The sequence below is a fragment of the Ambystoma mexicanum genome, chromosome 5p (assembly GCF_040938575.1).
Source record: "Ambystoma mexicanum isolate Mex_15411 chromosome 5p, UKY_AmexF1_1, whole genome shotgun sequence".
NCBI lineage: Eukaryota > Metazoa > Chordata > Amphibia > Caudata > Ambystomatidae > Ambystoma > Ambystoma mexicanum.
Window position 1 is genome coordinate 1,009,661,144 of NC_090930.1, and position 13,858 is coordinate 1,009,675,001.

A 13,858-nucleotide genomic window follows, 5' to 3' on the forward strand; every position below is an offset into this window, starting at 1 on the left:
TCTGCTGACTCGCTGTGTCCCTGGGAGGGAGGGACCAACTGACCTGTTACAGAACACTCAACACAGCATTCTCACACTCATACATCAACATTCCACTTGACACTTGCAAGACATCACTAAGCACATGACCAGCTTCAGCAGACTCAGACAAGCACATCATAACACATCTCGCCAGGGTAGAACCCATTCAACTATAAACATTCTAGTCTCACGCTCCAGACTCACAGCCTACATTCTGATGGTGACATCAATCCTGGCTCAGCACACAAGCAAGTATAAGAGCCAACCCTCACACCTCTTTTACTACGACAAACAACAACACAACAAAAAAACACACATAGAGGAAGCAACGCTAACACCTCCTCCTCTTGCATAAAGAACAACACACTCTTTCAAACAGCAAAACACCACTCACTCTCAGCAGAGTTCCGCTAACCCCAGAGATTGAACAAACAGGCGTAACTAACATCCTACGACAGTCCCAGCCACCACAACTAACAGTCCTAACCAATCAAAACGTCACAAATCAACTTCTGTTCCCACCTGCCACAAAGGAACCTCGAACTGCCACTTTCGAGCACTAACCGCCCACCTCGGCAAACAAACTAAAACACTACCAAAATCAACCAAACACAAAGCTCCTTCCGTTCCTCTCTGCCACAAAGGAACCTTGAACTACCACTTCCGAGCACTAACTCCCAAAACCGGGAAAAAACAGGTACTGTTGTAACTGCACGAGATACTAACAACCCAACAATCTACCCGGGTCACCAGGAAACCACAGTCAAAACTCATACCTAATTACCAGTCACTCACCTCATCATACCAATAAAGAAATGCGACCAGCTGTCACTAAACAACCACCACCAGCATAACGCTACAAATGTTGGTCAGACAAATGTATGGCCAACATTTGTATACAGCAGAATAGATCAAGCGTACACTGGAAGGTGCAGGGGTCAAAGGGACCGTTGGTCATTGGGCAGCACAGGAGATATTCAGGCCTTGATTACCCATTTAAAAAGGATGACGTCGGTCATCAATCAGTGGGAGCTGGCGATGTGATAGAACGTTGCGTTTGTAGTGTTCTTCATGTGAACTGAAGGAACGAAGGATGCCCCTCCAATAGCGATCATAGAAAGTTCATAGCTTCAGAGTAAAGGACGTTGTATCTTGGACGCAATGTCAAGCTAGCTGGATTGGAACACTGTGGAGAGCAGGAATTGGTTCTACGGACAACAGGAAGTAACGCCTCTCGCTTCACTTAACTGCTGAGATGAGCGCCGTAGCAGTAGGTGTGCAGCAAAGCCGCTCCTCCGGTTAGAGGTGTATGGTAGCGGCCAACGGCGGTACTCCGGAGGATAGGATGGTGAGGCGCTTTGCTGAGAAGCCACTACGCCTGTTAGGGGCGTATGTTAGCGGCCAATGGTCATATGGCGTAGCTTCATTAAATTATGAAGTCATGTCCCAATAAGATGAGGCTCACTGTCGATGGACGAACGTGATGTTTACCGTTTTGATGTAAGGTACTCTGATGCTGTGGGTCAAGGACAGTGGTGTCAGACTGAAGAATAAAAAGCTGCAATATTTTTTTTGTTGTTTACTGTGTTTAAAGTTGGTGTTGTAGCAATGGTGATGTTGCACTAAAAGAGCGTTATGTTGCACTCACTCTTATGGTGTGAATGCTGCATGAAGGTGATGTGCAGCAGATAGATAGAAGTACAGCCATATTCTAACTTTCTTGAGGATTTTCAGGATATAGGTTCATGGACCTATTGGGCATTATAGTGGAAAATGCATAAATAGATGCAAAGAAATATGCTGTGGAGTGGGCGTGGGTGTAGGAGAGTTAGATGAACGCCTTGAGGATTTCTAGGTGTTAGGTTGTTGATTAACAACATGGACTTGTAGGCATTTATTTTTCGTATGGGTCATGGGCAGGATAATGGACTGTACAGTATATGAAGTTTTCTGCTTAAAATTTTAAGTGTTGAAGAAGAGTCACATTTGTATTCACTTGGTTAAGAAGTATGGGAGTGAATATGAGGCATAATGGATGTGACGGGTACGGGAGATATGTGCGCAAGTCTTTTGGTATGAATTTAGGTATGCCTGTGACGGGAGTAGGTATTCCGGTTCAGTGCATCTAATGAGGATGACTTGTGTGTTACTTAAGTGGGTGTTTGGGACAACTACGTATGGCAGGTAGCGCCTATGTGTAGCGCCCCTGTTCTGGTTTATAAAGGTTGTGGTGGTTGTGTTTCCAATAGCAATGTAGGGTTGGCGTGAGATAATCACCACAGAGATTGGGGAGGTAGTGTTTCCGATGAAGGTAACAGGAGGTACCGCCTCTGTGTTGGTGTATCAGTTTTCCTCCTATAGTAGCTTTAGTTTTAAGTGTCATGGCACTTCTGGGTCATGGAGTTAAAGGCTCTGTGTAAGTAACCATTTTGAGGTAGCGCCTCTTTGGGTTATGTTTGTTGAGTAAAGTAAATCCTGGGGGTAGCGCCCTTGCCAGGAGTATGTGTGAGTGGTATTTGAGATGTGCTCTAAAGTGTCTGCAAGATGTATGTTTGGTAATTCCAGAAGCGGTAGTAGTGCACTGTGGTGTAAGTCGACTCTTATCTTATTTTAAGGGACAGGTGGTTTTGTTTAGATGAAGTAGTGATACTGGTTGGGGATGCCCTCCAGCAAACGTAATGGTGAAAAGGGAAGAAGCTGTCCAAGATGTAGAGTTGTTTGGTGATTAGTTTTCTCTATGTTGTTATCTTTCAAGCCTGGCAATTGTGTTTTGAAGTCAGGGTTCGATTATAGGACTTGTTAGTTCTGCCATTGAGATGAGTGTTTAGGCCAACCCTTTGTTTTGTCAGTGGTCTTGGAGATGGCTGGCCAGCATTTACAAGTTGTTGCAGGATCTGAAAATCTTGGTGTGGTTGGGTGGGCTCGATTGGCTTAGTCCATTTATGTATCTTTTTGTATGTGAGTGATGCAGGAATAGTTGGTGATATCTCGTAGCTGTGGTTTTAGTGGTTTTATGAGTTCTCTTACTAGGTATGGCGATTCTGTTGTCATCCTGGTCATCTGGTATTGCGTTAGGATGGCAAGCTGTGCTTCAGGGTGGCAGCCTGGAGGCTCACTTTTGTGGCGGGGCGAGCGGAAGGAAAAAATGTTATTTTAGTGGGTGTATGGTTTGCAGGGTAGTCTTAGCCTTGTGTATGGCTGGCATGTGTCTAGAGTGTGAGTCTAGAGTTTGTTTGTGGCAGGGACAGACAGAAGGTGATTTGTGTTAGTATTGAGGGAGACCTGGATATGTGTAGGTGAAGTTTGGAATTGCATAGCTGTGAGAGTATCTCTTGAAGTTTGTATGGTGGATGGTGGTGTGACTTGTCTGTATGTAAAGTGCTTGTTGTTTGTGTAGGTGTTTTGGTAAGGAGGGAGATGTGTTATGATGTGCTTGTCTGAGTCTGCTGAAGCTGGTCATGTGCTTAGTGATGTCATGCAAGTGTCAAGTGGAATGTTGATGTATGAGTGTGAGACTGCCGTGTTGAGTGTTCTGTAACAGGTCAGTTGGTCCCTCCCTCCCTGGGTGATGGGTGCCGGTGATCTATTGTCTTATACCTGATGTCTCAGTGTCATGTAACTTGTAACTTAAGAACTGGAAGTAAACTTATTAAGAAGCTATATAAAACAAGTGTGGACATTGCCTTTATATTACATTGGCGACGAGGATCTCTGGAAAGAAGAACCCTGGTGCAAGGAAAGCTGGAAAGGAAAGACAGAGACTGAAGAGGACTGCTGCGGGGGGGTGCAGGAATCATCAGGACTAAGGAAAGAAATGGACATCACCGCCCTCAAGTAAGAATCCCCATCACCCAGGGCGGATAAGGGAGGAGTATTAGAATCAGCACCCCATAGATTATGGGTAGTGCGAGGTCCTGGGAAGTGGTCCATGTGAGAGGGGTGCCCCTGGATTTGTTTGGACGGACCAGCAGGACCAGCAGCCGTGTTTTGGTGGGAGTGCTGTGTCAGGGACCATGGGGGACCTTCAGGGCCAGCAGGAGTGAAGTAAAGCTTGTCCTTAAGGTGGAAGCGTCCCGTAAGCGTCCCGTTAGTGAGGTGAAGTAAAGTGTGGACATTGCCTTTATATTACAGCCCCGTGATCCTGATTGCTCTGTGTCTGTGATCATTTCTTATGAGAGTGGCTTAATCATAGTTCCAACGACAGAGGAGATAACGAGAACCTCAGCCATGTACCTCTCCCCAATTGAAATTCTTCCGATATAGTATTATTAGTGCACACTTTGGCCACAGGATCAGTATATAGTATTTTAACTTTAAGACACTGAACAAAATAATGGCCGAATTTAAAGTGACAAAGCACTTGAAATAATCATTGCCATGACACAGAATCAAATGTCTTCTCAGCGTCTAAGGACACCGCAACTGGTTGGTTGATCTGCAATATGACACAAAATAACCTCTGTAAGTTCAGTGCAGTGGATCTATTGGGAATAAATCCTGGCCGATCTGGATGCACTAGCCCCTCGATGGGTAGGAGAAGATGAGTAGTCAATGTCTTGTCAAACATATTTTCATATCTGAGTTAATTAAGGACAACGGTCGATATGAGGCCACATCATGGGGCAGTCGGTCGGGTTTCAGTAACAGGGTGATTAATGCTTTCTGTAGGAATGGTGGTATCCCAACACACCCCAATGATTCTTCCTATGCTCGCAGCAATCTAGCAACAAGGGTCTGTTGCTATTGTTTATACAGTTCTATTCCCAACCCATCAGATTGAGAGACCTTTCCTGATGCCAGCAACACCAAAGCTGCAGTAATCTCCTCAACCATCACAGGTTGCTCTAATGCAAGGCATGCCTCTTCCAGCAGTGCCGATAGCTCGACATCATTCAAATATTGTTCAAGGCTGACTTCCGATTCAGAATCACAATTGGCATAAGGTTTTGAATAATATGCATGAAATATAGCATTCATTTCTGGTTGAGTTGTCAAAATTCTGCCATTGTGCCCTCAAATCCCATTGATGGGCTACCTGCTACTCTTACCCCTGGCTATTTTGGCCAGTGTTCTGCCCAGCTTGTCATCTTTCCCATACCATCTGGCAATGCTTCGTTTGGAGATATGTCTTACTTCACGATCCACTAGTTCCCGAAACTTCAATATATTACCCTTGATCAATCCCAGTAAGGTGTTATGATGTGTCCTACCATGTTCATTCTCCATTTCTCTCAAGTGTTCCTAAACCTCTCTAAGTTTACCCCTAATACCTCTGAGCAGCCCTCTCATCCACTCCTTGAAAGCTTCCCATACTGTTGAGTGTTGTTATGCAACCCTTCATTGGTTTAGAAAAATTCTACAATTTTACAGTGGAATGTCTCCACCACATCAGCATCACTCAACATAGATGGATCCATCCCCCTCATAGATGTTTGCGAGGGTTCTGGTCTACCTCCAGAGAAATCTCAACAGGAGAGTGATCGAACAGTGTACGAGGGTAGATTCTACATTGCTTTACCCTCTGCATCCAAAAATCTATCCTAGAGCCAGAGTCATGGCCGGATGAATAGAAAGTATACTCTCTAGTAGCAATATTCATGTTGCGTCACAAATCAGACAATCAGTAATATAACATCAACTGCTGAGGTATATGTGCTGCTCTGGTCATCTGCTGGGGGGGACCAGACAATCTATCCACCCTGACAATCAGGATCATATTTAAGCCCCCCCACCCAGATTATCAGGGACTCAGCCCTTCACAGTATCTCGAAATTATTTTTTCTAGAACTCCAGGTCATCAATGTGACGCCTTTAAGTATTGACCAATGCTACAGACGTAGGAGAAACAGCGCCCCACACAATGACGTACTGACCTTGTGGGTTTACACAACTGTCAGCAGCCTGAACCCCCAGAGAATGGTGAATAAGAGTAATAACACCTCTCGCTTGCAAGGAATAATCACTGTAGTATCTCAAAGGGCCCCATTTACGATCAAAGCTTTCATGGACCCTCCCTATGGAATGCGTTTCCTAGAATATTTGTATCTTTGTGCTGTGCCTTTCAACATAGGCAACAATCTTACAGGCCTTAATAAGGTTATTTAGTCCCTGTACATTCCATGTCAATAACGTAAGAGGCGATCCCGCCCCATTTGACCCATCACCCCCCATATAAATGTGTGTATTCACAAGTGGAACTAATAGCCACAAATGTTGTGTCTGCAACATTCAACTGTATTTCTGTTAAACATACTTTTTAATCCCAACCCGGATCCCTCCACCCCAACCCTCACCATCCACCCCAACCTGGCAGTGTAACCCACATCCAGTACCCCTTGGAATTCTAGGGAGCACAATGTGAACAGCAACTTAACAATGTGTTCCAGTTCCATCCAGTTTAGAGCCAACTCAGGCAACCTAGCAGGTCATATCAATGAATAGCTCAAATAATACTTTTTAGGTACAATGCCCAATGATCTTAAACCTGAGGAGGACTGCACTGTCAACAATTCTTGATCTTTGCACCAAACACTCTTGCCATGACCTTCTGGGATTGAAATTGAGCACTGACTGTATACTGCAGCTTCTTCAGGCGATTCAAAGAAATGTGCCCTTCCTCCATGTTGGGTATGCAGTTTAGCCAGGAACATCATCGCGTACTGAAGTTGCCTTTCAGGCAGCAGATGTCTAACAAGGTCATATGTTCGCCTAGTGACCTTGACCCCAGCAGAAAAGTCTGGATAAATGTGTACTTTGTTCGATTCATATTGAAGTTCTCTCGCCAATTTCAGGATCTAATCTGCGTTGTGATAAATTAGCAGCCTGGTGATGATTGTGCATGGTGGCACCCAAGGTTTTGGGTGCGGGTTTTGTGACTGATGTGCTCTCCCCACTAGGAATTGTGCTGAAAACTGTTCTTCACTGAAGATAGATTTCAATAGGCCCTCAACAAACGTTTCCATCGACCCTTGGACTGTCTTCTCAGGGGCCCCCCACAATACGCACATTATTGCGGTGGGAGCAGGACTTCAAGTCGTCTCATTTTGCGTGCATTACAAGCAAATCCTTTTTGAAAGATTGCAAGTCCTGGTCACGGGTTGCTACCATATTTTCAAGGTTGCTCACTCATGTCTCCAGAGTAGTAATACAGCCACTCTCCTTATCAAGTTTAGTGCACAGGGAGTTTATGTTGGCCAATATATCATCAAGTTTCTTGTTGACTGATGAAAACCTGGCTTGCATCATATTCATGTATGGATCCATGTTGGTGTTACAGAGGAGACAAGCTCTTGCGCGCCTACAGTAGTTTCATTCTCCGCTCACTTGCAGGGGTGCTTGTAAATCAGTTTGTTGGCGCTTTCTTTCAGTTCCCGGCTTCCGCAAGTCATGCCTGAGGGTAACACAGAATTATCTCTCACGTGTGATAAAACCAAGCATGACAGAATATCAGGATTCCAATATGTCCATCAATATTCAGGGGTTATTTGGATCCCTCCTCACATTATCAGGCTTGAGGGTGTCTCACAACAACCTACTGCAAAACCGCACCTCCACACAGACGCTCCAGTCACCGCCAAACCATGTCTTTGCACTCAGACACGCATGTCTCTCACCACCATGACACCAGGTCACGAGCGCCATCTTTCAGGGCTCCTGGGCCAGCCAACTGCTCAAACTGCTTCCAATTCAGGCCGCATGACCAGGGTGCTGTACCACCTAGTCCTGTTTCCCCAAATGTACTCTCTTTCCACAATTTGTGTGGAAAAAGGGTCCAGTTAACCATACATTTCAATTTAGAAATGCTCCAGCTGCCCTCAGTAATTATTGCAGACACATTACATGGGCAGCACAGTATATATTATTGGATTAGTGGCCTGCCAAGCTGCAGCAAACCAGGTGCTATAGGCAAACCACCACAGGGACTCTCAGCATGTTGCTGTACAGTGCGGGTCCACCCGTTGCTGCGGGCCGCCAACTCAGCGCCATGTGCAGTAGTACGGCGAGGTCGACCGAGCTCAGGATGCACAAGCTCTGAGCCCCACTGCATGCATCCCCCAGTGTCTCCTGTAGGCCACCATGTTCCAGCGGCCCAGCTCGCAGTGATCAGGAGCCACACAGTGGGAACCACAGCATCCATATCCCAGCATCGGCCACATAGGACCACAGCGCCCATATCCCACCACCGGCCCCAGCTCCTCCGATCACAGTGTGCGGGATCAGGCAAACTCAAGAGTTGCATAAATTATCTTCCTAAGGCACCACCACCACCAACCTTGCCACAGGGTGCCCGGCCAAGCGATTAGAAGGATTTATTTTGTAAAAGGATTTCTCTGGACACAGAGCAAAATTATCAAACTGCGATTTTCGAAGATGCTCAGCAGCGGCCGCCAGGTATTGCACTATTGACTACATCTTCATTTCCATGTCTGAGTGGCATTGGGGAATCGACATGGAGGTGGTGATTATCACAGATAGTGACCATCTGATGTTACAACTTTCGTTCTTCTTGAGGCTCAGTACTGGCAGTATAGACTTACTCATGGGCCAGAGAAGGTGCCTCCCTTGAGGACAATTTCTTAAGAAAAATGTACTAACGAACATCAGAAAGGCCCATGTGCACTTATTTAATCTATGAGCTAAGGATTGCGTAAACAACCCTAATTTTGTAATGGACCGTTTTGATGCCTTAGTAGAAATAATTGACAATGAAATCTCCATAAAGGCCAAACATCCAACTGGGCTGCAGAAGACTTCCAGGTTAGAAAAATCCTGCAAATTGGAAAAACAGGACTTATTGAGAGTCCCACAGTATCCTAATTCATCAAGGCATCTAATTAGACCTAAACGCAGGCCATTTAAAGCGCAGCTTGAGAAATGGGAACTGGCACTGACTGAGAAGAAGGCTTGGAAAGATTTACTGACATCGGTGGCTGCTTCTCACAGCTAGATATTTTGGGAACTAGTGACAAGTGGCCCAAGAAGGGAATTAAAAAGTGACAAGAGAATAACATATATCAGGAGACTTGCTCGACACATATTCCCATGCTATAACATTAGGTGTTCTGTGCTTCACAAGGGCACCTATTTTTGCCGATAAGAAACACAGCAGGTGCATTTATGTAAAATATATAGTTGAGGCAAACATGGGCTTGATAAATAATCAGACTCCGAGACTGGTTGTTTTCCTGCTGATCTATATGAACGTTTGATCGGACTATGGGGCCTCCTGATTTGTACTATACTTAATAGCGAGACTTGACCATGCTCTTGACTCTTGTGAAAAAGTCATCATTCCACTCACTAATTTAAAAAAAGGCAATAGGTCATGCCCCTCAAGCTACTGTCTCATATCTTTGCTATACGCCTCATTTAAAATGTTCGACAAAGTCATTGTGAACAAGTTAAATCAACGGACTGTTGCTAGTGATATCTTGGCACCTGCGCAGCTAGGTTTTTTGAAAGGGGTTGGTACCAAACAGCAGGCACGCAATCTGGCAAATCACTTTTCATAAAGCATGGGCCACTTCATATTGCATTCATGGACCAGTCCACAGTGTTTGAATCCATCAATCGAGAAAAGCTGTGGATCATTTTAAAGGATTGAGGAGTCCCAGAACACTTATTAAAAACACTGATCTTGCTTCACACTGATTATTTTGTGACAGTACCTCTCAACCAGGCTGGAAGTACTTCCCAGTAAGGTGTGGTGTCAGGCAAGGGTTCATTTATTTATTTATTTTGCATTTGTAAAGCACACTGCAGCCAACGGGCATAGAGGCGCTGTCAAGGATACTTAAGAAGGCTTGCTTGAGGGTTACAATAAGCGACCCAAGAAGTATATAACGTATGCTTTGGTTGGTAAAGTTACAGAGAAACATTATTATACATTGTTAGGTGTGAAACATTCAGTGATGGAGCACATGCCAGGAATCGTACAGGAGGAGGCCCTCTAGACAAAGAGCCTAGTTTTTAAGACCTTGCGGAAAGCACATTATATTCGATTGATCTGATCTCGTTCAGGAGGTTGTTCCAGAGAGAGGCTGCCATTGTTGGGAAGCTCGAGCACCTAGCATGTACTCTACGCGTGTGAGGAGTCAGGATGCAGTTGGCATAGGCGGCCCTGGAGGGCCTATTCGCTGTTTGTTTGGAGATCCTTTGTTCGAGATACAGGGGTGCAAGTCCGTGAAGACATTTATGTGTCAAGGCAAGTGTTTTGAAGACCACCCTTTCTTTGATGGGTAGCCAGTGCGCCAGTCCCCTTGCTTCTCCACCTGTATTCCAGTAGGCTATATAAGATCTTATGGTAGTCTGGGGATGATAACCCAAGGGTGGGTCGCACTCCCATACCCATGCTCTCCTACGCTGATGATTACATCTTGATTGCTATCTTGATCTCCCATCTCCATTCAAAAGCTATCAGATGCTTATGCTACATACATGTTTGATTATCTGGGTATTATGAGCTACTGCCAAACTTAATCTCCTATCCTGCTGTCTATTAGGATGCAGCAAGTGATAGGGGGGACTTTCAAATTTGCTGCAATATTTCGTGCCCATCCAGTAGACTGCATGCTCCAAGTCTAAAAAGTTGAGGCCCACTTCTTGGCCCTTTATGGTGCTGGTATTTGTGGTTTTGACAATGGGGAGTGCCTGCAAAGGGCTGAGAATTGATTTTGTAAGAGGCTGTGCACCCTCCCCATGTCTGCACTGAATTACTCCTGCCACTGGTAGCGTGGTTTGCCCTGTATAATCGATTGCTTCCATTTGGCAGTACCTCTGCCTTTTTTTCCAACAACATTCAGCGTGCCCTATCGGAATTAGTCAAGCAATTATTAAAGACATACAGGTAAGTGCCAAATGCTTAGTGCCTATTTCTATTTCTACTGCTAGACCTAGGAACAGGCAGAGATGTTATACTCACTCCAAAGAAACTTATGTTGGCAACATATGGAAGCAAACGGGAAATGATGTCTAGATTCCATAAAATTATTACTTTAACACCTGCGTATCTCACAGTTACCTTTATTGAGACATCAAGCTATTATAACAAAATTAAGTTTGAAATCTCTTCAATTTAACCTTTGACCTCTTTGTGATCTTTGTCTCAGCTGGCTGATCATCAGGTGGAGAATGGCCTCTGTAAGTGACTTCAATCCAGCATTCCAACTAAGTCAATGCCTAGTATGGGATGCTCAATGGGAAACCCTTATTTATCTATTTTTATGTCAAAAGTTCTTTAAATCTGGATGATGAACCCTTATATAATGCCCCTCTCTTTGAATCTCCCCGACCTCACTGAGCCAAGAAGTAGGTTTGTTTTGCAAATTAAAAGGTTTCTTTTAAGAATTGAACAATATATAGATTACAGTTTCATAAGTAGAAGAATGTCTGAATAGCACATTTATGAATATGAAGGATGATCGGCAATGGGTAATATTACAATATCAACAATCTCTTTAATAAGTTAGGAGTAGGAATAGGAAGGATAAGGTAGCAGAGAATACTTTGTATGGCTTCAAGGAAATGCAATATAGGAAAGAAAGCAACACAGAAATAAAACTTGATATGACTTCAATCAAAAGACAGTATAATCACGTTTTCCCCCTGTTACTACTCACTCTCCCCTATTATGCAATGTGAAGAGGTGGAAATGAGGGCACACAGGTTTCAGGATTATTAATCAACAATGCAGTTCAATCCCAGTTCCCCCAGCAAGCTTGGAGAGACACAGGAATGATTTTAAAACAGGTCAAAATTCTTGTGAATGTGATTTGCAATGAATGGGAAAAATGCTAAAAATTATTTTAATTCACTAAAGGAGATTCAGGATTAGTGAGAGTTACTTTGGATTGGTTCAGGTCAACACTAGCAATGATTTATGAATGATTATCAGATTGAAAACGAAATTCAGCAGTTGAAAACAAGAAACAGCTATTTTGACCTGTGGTGAAATTGAGCTAAATTCCAAGTTGCAGCAACTTTTCCCCATGCATGAAATGTGATTACGGAAAAACTATAAGGTTCGCTGGAAAGCTTAGATCTTAGCTTTAAAATGACAGTTTCATTTCTGTTCTAGGACGTGTGGTTCAAAAGTTACAGAGGTTTTTGTGAAAGTAGATTTTTCAGAATTAAAGTCAAGATTTCAAAATGAAAGATGCACTTTCAAGATTTACCAACCAGTGTAGGCTTATACTAAGGGGCTATGAAGAAGCAAGACACTCAACGGGCAGTCACCAGAACAGCGGCGCCTCCGCTATGACTTCTGTCCATCAAAACACTTGTCCCTCTTCAGAAAAATATCAGCGCATAGATGATTGATGGTACAATTATCAAGGATTATGTGGAGGAGAGAAGAAGTTAGGATAGACAAAAGAGATTCAATAATGCAGTTATGGAAAGGTTAGAATGGTTGGATTAGGTTGCTTTAAATTAAAAGATGACTATGGACAGTTCTAGACTAGATACTCACTCCTTTGGCTTTGGAATGGAGTGGGCCCCGTCAAAGATCTGGTCAAGGGTTTGGCTGGGGTTCTCTCGCCACCGGACAGGTCTCAGCACTGGGTTCTGCTCTCAGCAAGGCGCTGCTGTCTGAGCGGCCTCTTTGACTGGATCTGACAGGTTTTGGGTACAGCTCTGCTCTCTGGGTCTGGATCTGGGTTCTAGCACAGGGTTCTTAGCTAGAATAGCAAAACAGCTCAGCCAGGCTGTTGGATTTTGAGATGCCCCTTGGAAGTTTAGGGGTTAGGATCACGTTGCAAAAGGTTCTGAAGGCCAGCTGAAAAAGGTTCAGCTTGTGGATTAAGCCTCTCTGCTTCAGGGTTCTAGAGTTTGGTTCTAGAGCTTGGTAGTGGAGTCTGGGTTTCTGGATCTATGTCTGGATCTTCCTGCAGGGTGCTTCGCCAAGAAATCAGTGGAGAAGTGGAAAGTGCGTGTCTTGTCTGTCCTCAGCAGTCCCTATTATGTATTTCCAAAGTGGGTGGGGAGGCTGATTCTCTATGCCCAACCCTCTAAGGATCTTATAGGTCAGAGGATTCCCTGTCCCCTGATTGGAGAAAGGAGCAGCGTGTCATCCTGTGTCATCATGTGTCATGTTTATGGTTTAGGGGAAAACCCTCCCCTTTGTCTCTGTACAGTATATCTTATTGTTCATAAAAAACATACCTACAATATGCACAACTTGGTAATACTACATAGATTACATGATAGATTGCTTAAAGGTACATTTCTGTTCAACTCTCATCTTCCTAAGAGCTTTGGTTTAGAAATGACAACTTTTTCGCGCTTTCGGTGGGTTTCTCAATATTAGTTCTGCACCAATTTTTAGACATGCATGCACACCCCATCGGGCACATTTCTGTAATTGTTCACATTCCTAGCATAAACACAGTAGCTACAATATTAAAAACTTTCGGGGTTTAGTGTCAGAACTTTGCACGGATTCCAGCTTTTTTAACAATCTCAAAGTTTCACATTTTTGTCAGTTCAGTGCAATTTGTTATAAGTATTTTTCTAAAACATATATTTAATCCAATGTTAAATCCACATCCTCAGTCTGGTCCGCCTCCAGAGCTGGGCTGACTCAGAGGGTCACATGTCCTTCTTCCTGCCAGCAGATTGTTGTCAGTTACACCCAAATTAGCATTTCTCTTCAGCCCAAGGACTCCTTTGTCTTTACTCAACAGGCCAGGGTGCCTCTCCTAGTTCCTTTTAACAACAGTCTGTCAATCTCTTAGCCAAGGGCAGGGGGAAGTTTCCTTTGTTAAGGGAGAGGTGTGGAATTTGTTTGAAGCACAGTGTGGGAAACTTTAACTCCTAAACCCAATGTCTAAAAATTGTC